Here is a 6,682-nt window from a genome sequence, read left to right as displayed (position 1 = left end):
TTAGACCGGCTATAAATAAACTCGTATCATCTGAATGGAAAGCAAATTGGGACAATGCCGTTTTTAATAACTTTCACGATATAAACCCATCTCTTGATGTGTCACATCTCTATCTCTCTGTCAAACCGCCGTGATCAAACAGTTCTTCTTTACGATGCCGAATTGGACACACTAAAATTACCTACATTTATCTCCTCACAAATGACAATGACCCTTTCTGTGAAGGTTGTAATGAAAATTTTACTGTCAAGCATTTTCTTCTTGAATGTCATGATTTTTCACAGACCCGTAATAGATTTTATTCTGTAAATTCACTTAAAGAACTCTTTAATACAATTCCATCAAAAACATCATTGATTATTTGAAAGAGATAAACTTGTATTCTAGGATCTAATTTTGCTAATTAATACTCTAGCCGTTAACGGAGGGGACTTTAGGTTAACCCTCCGTCCGTCTGTCCGTCCGTCAGTCCGTCCCGTCCACAAAACTGGATGCCCGCGATAACGCAAAAGTACTGAAAATATTTTTTGAAAACTTGATATATGGATAGATGGGCAGTATGGAGATTATGCACGTCTTTTTTTTCTCCTTATAATTGAAAATTCTGGTTGCTATGGCAACAAATAGACTGAAAAATGGCAAATTTTTACACATAACCTGGATCCCGCGATTAAAGCAAAAAGTACTGAAAATATTTTTATGAAACTTAATATATGGATAGATGGCAGATGGAGATTACGCACGTCTTTTTCTTTTTTTCCTATGCTGAAAATTCTGGTTGCTATGGCAACAAATAGACTTAAAATACGGCAAATTTTAGACATAACCTTGATCCAGTGATAACGCAAAAGTACTGAAAATATTTTTTATGAAACTTGACATATGGGTAGATGGCAGTATGGAAATTATGCACATCCTTTTTTTATCTTCCTATGTTGAAAACTCTGGTTGCTATGGCAACAAATAGACTGAATTTCAAGATTTCTGATTCTAGTTTTTAAGTTTTTTCACTATAAGTTCTTTATTTCTTAAGGTATTTTCTTCAAACTTTAAATATAAGTTGCTAGTCATCAACCACATCATATGCCACAAGGTTTACAACTCTAGCACAAAATTTATTTGAATTACCTCCCTTGAACAAGGTACGTATATTAACGGTATCCGCAACAAGGTTTTAGACCGTGATTGCTATCGTGTCGGTCGTGCGCATGCGCACATGCTACCAAAAAAATTAATCGATGGTGGACGGAGCAATTTTTATTGATGAAAAATCTGTAAATTAAGTGTTAATTTACGAGCATCGGCACAAAATACTCAAGAAATAATGACAGGTAAGTCTTATGTTTTTGTTATGTACGTGTATTTTTACTAGATTACGCTTCCAAATGGCGTAAATCGGGTGTGAAAATTTCCAGTTTGTATGAATGAGATCGACAAAATGGCGGATATTTGTTAAAAACGGGTGAACATGTATAAAATCTGCAGAGTTATCAGGCTTAACCTACTTGTAGGAAACTGATGAAACTTGCACAAATCGGTTAAGAATATATTAATGTAAGTTATGTAGGTACTTTTAAGGCTCCCTCATTATCTGATCTGTTGTTTTTGTGGCGTGAAATTTGAAGGAAATTTGTAAATTTTGCGGTGCAAAAATAAATTCACGACCTATTTTGGCCCAAACAGCAGAGGTATCTAAAGACCTTGAAAATACAAATGAAAGCTTTTAAGTTAGTGACTATATTATTGTGAATGGGTTGTGGTATTATTTATAATTTTCAACTAAGTATTTTTGATGCTATGGTCTTTTGAAAATGGATGAAATTTCCCCCAAATTTATATTTTGTTAGAAGTTATACACTTCTTCATTTTAGAGTTAGCTATTCTGATTTGTATGATATTTACAAAAAGTCCTATATTTAAAAAATGAAAATATTAAATTCATGTTCACATTATATTTTGCACTCTTAATCAATATATTCTATGCCGGTACAAAGTTAAATTATTGGCCGTTACTATGCTATATTTACAAATTTGAAGAGTATTCCTGATCATAAATTCTATTAAGATTTATAAATTTAAAGCTGACAGCTTTATTAAAATGAGCCGCGTCATGACAAACCATTATTAATCATTTGAGCCGTGTCACGACAAAACCAACATAATGGGTTTGCGACCAGCATGGATTCAAACAAGCCTGCGCATCCGCACAGTCTGATCAGGATCCATGCTGTTCGCTTACCAACCCTATTACAAGTAGAGAAACTGATAGCGAACAGCATGGATCCAAATCCAGCAGATGCGCAGGCTGATCTGGATCCATGCTTGTCGCAAACCCACTATGTTGGTTTTGTCGTGACACGGCTCAAATGATTAATTATAATGTCAGTTATGGCGGAGAAGACAGACATTACCAATTGGATAATGAAAATGTATACATTTAGTGAATAGTGGACCTTTCTGTCACTGTTTACCTCTTCACTGGCATGTTAAAGATGTCTTCTCAAGACAATAATTTAACAATCAAATGACAAATGAATTGAATGTTTTGATACAAATATATGTGATTGAAGTACATGTATGGCTTATTGTGTTTGGTAACTGCCAGACAAATATTCCAGCCCAGTGTGTAACTATATGATAATCATGTTCAGGGGCCAGCAAAATCAGAAATTTTTTTTGACACACTTTAACTTGTCGTAGTAAGACCCCTTGTCCTCACAGGCTGGGCGACAGCATTAACAATAATTTATTTTATCGTCCAGTCATGCATCAGTCGGTAAATGGGCCAACTATAACTTGGTTGTCATGTAAAGCAGGCATTAGCCTATCTAGGAATATGTTTCATGAAAAGTTTTTATCCATGTGGGTTACATCTGGAAAGTAAAATCCTGGTTTAAACATTTATTTTGGCTACTTATTTAAACTCTATTCCTAAGAAAGAATAGCTCTTGCAACTTATATTTATCACTTTTGAGACTGCTTTGTATTTGTGTCATATGAAGAAACATTGTTGTAACATGATCCCTTGGTTGACGACAGACACCTTAACCATGAGGCCACTGTTCAAGCCACTGACATGTTCAATGTCAATGAAAAACTTATTCTTTCAGTTTCATAGGAAAAACTTACTCTTTTTATAACTGGCATTGATTGCAATATTGATGTATCCCGTTGATTCTATATTATTCAATTAGAATATAAAAATATTATGTACATGTATTGCAGGTTGATTAACAAGTTGGCAGAAATCATTGGTATTGTCTAAAGTTTTCATAATGCCAGCCCGAAAGAAGTCAAGACTTGCCTATAAAAAGAAATACTCTGTTCCATCCGGTTCCGAAAAAGTTCGCAAAAAGTCTCTTTTATCGAAGATTGATGGTATGTAATCCATAATTTGAATTTTATCATATACTTTTAAGGCCCTTGATGCCCAATAATGCCTCGTGCTATAATTTTGATATTTTTCAGGGAGAAGCATTTCAAATGCTGTAAAACCATTAATTTTATGTTATTTAAGCAAAATTATTATTCAAAAACACATGATTCAAATTAACTATTTACCAGACTTTATCGGTGCAACTGCCTTTATTATATTACATATTGGTTATAATATTTTTTTAAATTTTAATATATAAATAATCTTTGACATAGCCCGCATACTTATTTCTTTCGGTATTTCTTTCAAATGATAACACAGTTGGCTAAGTTCCAAACTGGCCTTGTGAATAAGTAGAATAGTAAGGCAAGGCATATTTTATACAAAGTTGGATGATTTTTAAAGTATGGTAGTCATTAGACAGTGATTTTCCTACTTGTATAACAGACTCCGAAAAAAGGCCTCTTCCCAATTGAAATTTTCTTTAAAATCATTCAGTTTCCAAAAATCTAAACTTAAACCAGCTTTTTAACTTCCCAAATCAGCAATTTTAGCGATAATTGTTCCCAAAATCAAGAGGCTAAGGCCTCTTCCCAATAAATAAGAAAAATCACTGTCAGATATCATCATGCGATATTGATATATAGATCATTGATGTACAATATTATCAAAGCACAACTATATATTCTATAAAAGTTAAACTTGAATGAATATGCTTTATTTCTTGCAGATGCAGCAGAATCAGATGCAGTCTTCTCAACTATGTTTGACGTCTTTTTACCAGACGAAATTTGCTCTGTTGATATACATAATGAGTAAAGTCCTGTCGAATTTGTTGACAGTGATGGGTCTTCTGCAAATGAATTTGTAGTTTGTTTGGATAAACCGTATACATTCTCACCAGATGTTGTACTTGAAGACTTTATTGCGAGTCAGAAATGTCGCATATTTAGTCAACTTAGGGATAGTTGTAAACATGAATTAAAAACAGGCAGTAATTTTATCTACATGACAAACTCGTCGGATATGAAGTATGTCGAACTTTATGATAGCAATGACCATTGGGAAATACCAAGAGTTAAGACATGTGTAAGGGTAAACAAAGACTTAATGGTAAATATCATGGTCCATGGCAAATCTTTGCCTGACAGTCATAGTATTTATGAAAAGATTGGAAGATGTTGTTATTCTGTCAAGTGTGTTCAGAAAGTACTTGATGTTGTTAGTCAATACCATATTTGTGAAAGAAACCAAGACTCTGATCTCCAAGACCTTATTCCAGTGGGAGCTTTTTTTGATGTGTCGGAGGGATATAAATATCAAGGTTACTGTGAATCTTTTTACATCAAGTCAACAATAAGATCAACAAAATGTGATTTTTTGGAAGAAAGAATGGTAGTCGATGTGTTAATTGTCAGACTTACCGTAGAACACTGCGCAAAACACTTCATCATAGATCAAGTACCCCTAAAGTAGCTACACCACAGAAGGATTGGACTAAATGTAAGACATCTATTAAAAACTTGACAGAAAATCAAAAACTTCACAAAATCAAACAATTAAAAGACTACAGCCAGCAATTAGAATTAGAAAATGTACAATTAAGACGAGAAATAACGAAGAAAAATTAAAACTGAAGGTGTCCGCTTATCAGAGGGAGAAAATAAAGACCTGTCGGAACTCATGGAAAGTTGTGAAAATGAAATGAAAAAAATTCACCCGGATGAATCTTCTTACAGCAACAACTGAAGTGTTCTAAACTGAAAGATAAACATGGTATGCGCTGGCACCCATCAATCATCAAATGGTGCATTTATTTAAAAAGTAAAAGTTCAACAACTTATGACACTTTAAGAAATTCTGGTTTTATTAAACCGCCCTCTGGAAGAACCCTGTTTGACAACACAAATGCAAATGCCAAAGGAATAGGATTTCTTGAAGGCAACGTTGAGATGCTTCTAGATGAAACAGAAGGTAAACAATTGTTGTTTTTTATCAATCATGATTATCTACACTTTTTGTTGTTGTCTAAAACAACTTAGTAATGTAAATATATATTATTTAGTAGAAGCTTACTAACTATGTAATTAAAAGAAACTGAAAATTTGAGAAAAATACAAGTCACAAATGTTTATCGATCTGAGTATTAACTGTAGGATAATCATTATTGAAGTGTTTTCCTATTTTAAACAAGTTTTTAATTTTGTGTAATTTGTAAATAAAAATGTCCATTTTCTCAAATGATGGCATGCATTACAGTACTTACTCACAAACGGAATAAAAAACTAGACATTTCCAAATTAAACACTTCCAACATTGAGTACTTAGATATTTATTGATTTTATCAGTTTAACTTTAAGGTTCAGACTTCTGATCAGAGTTGCACAACTATTTCATAACGTATTTCAAGCTTCCAAGCAAATTACTTTAGAGCATTTTCACCCTACATTGATTTGTACAGGGCTCGAAAAAAGGCACCACTCAAAATCCAAGATACTATTTTTCCCAAAAAAACCCAATCGAACAGCAGCCGAAAAAAAAAATTCCTGTGTAATGGGAAAATAATGCACTATTGTCAATTGGGAAGATATCCGTATATAGGCTATAAAATTGATAAAAAAAAATCTCTGTCATATATATACATTTATAAGTCCATAATGTAGATTTTTTTCTCAAAATGTCTCAAATTACCCAAAATGAAGATTTTTCTCAAATAATGTTGGGTGGGGGCCAAAAATCCCTATTATTTGTTATAATGTAATATAATAGATGTCTCTCTATATATTTTTTCTCTTGTAGGATTCACAGGTCATCAGAGGATTGTTGGATTGCTGCAGGATGAGGTTAAAATTAAAAGTGACCTTGTATATGACCGGCATTCTGGGGAACTGATAGGCTTTGTAAATTTAGGTGCTATTAATAATAGTTTGAGTGAACTGCAAAATGAAAATGACACTTTAGCAAAATATTTGTTAGGTGTAATGGTTGGTGGTGTATCATCCAATTTGAAATTCCCGCTAGCTCATTTTGCAACTCATGGTGTATTGTTACGAGCCAGGCGTAACGAGAAAGAAAAGCCAGCAACAAACTTGTAACAATAACAAATTTATTACAGAAAAATTATTAAAGAAAAATAAAATAACAAATTATCTTTACAAATACCTGAAGTCCAAATAAAAATTACAAATGTCTAGTCTGATTCTGGAATGATCCTTTTTCAATAACACAGTTAAATCCAAGTTAAATCCAAGAACACTTTAGAATAAATTCCCACAATAAAATCCACAAGAATAATTAATAATCCAA

At 32.9% G+C, this 6,682-nt stretch overlaps 1 long non-coding RNA gene across 1 annotated transcript; it reads left to right on the top strand.

Moving 5' to 3' along the window:
• Positions 1-877: 877 nt before the first annotated feature.
• LOC132747117 (uncharacterized) lies at positions 878-6,392 on the top strand. Its single transcript, XR_009628080.1, has 4 exons — positions 878-1,331; positions 3,226-3,378; positions 4,107-5,350; positions 6,176-6,392. It is a non-coding gene; the product is annotated as an uncharacterized LOC132747117 (long non-coding RNA).
• Positions 6,393-6,682: the final 290 nt, after the last annotated feature.

Source organism: Ruditapes philippinarum, unplaced genomic scaffold (genome assembly GCF_026571515.1).
Source record: "Ruditapes philippinarum isolate M1 unplaced genomic scaffold, ASM2657151v2 ctg21350_1_1_1_1, whole genome shotgun sequence".
NCBI classification, from domain to species: Eukaryota; Metazoa; Mollusca; class Bivalvia; order Venerida; family Veneridae; genus Ruditapes; species Ruditapes philippinarum.
Note: the sequence above shows the minus strand (reverse complement) of the source record. Positions and strands in the feature narration are given on the sequence as shown.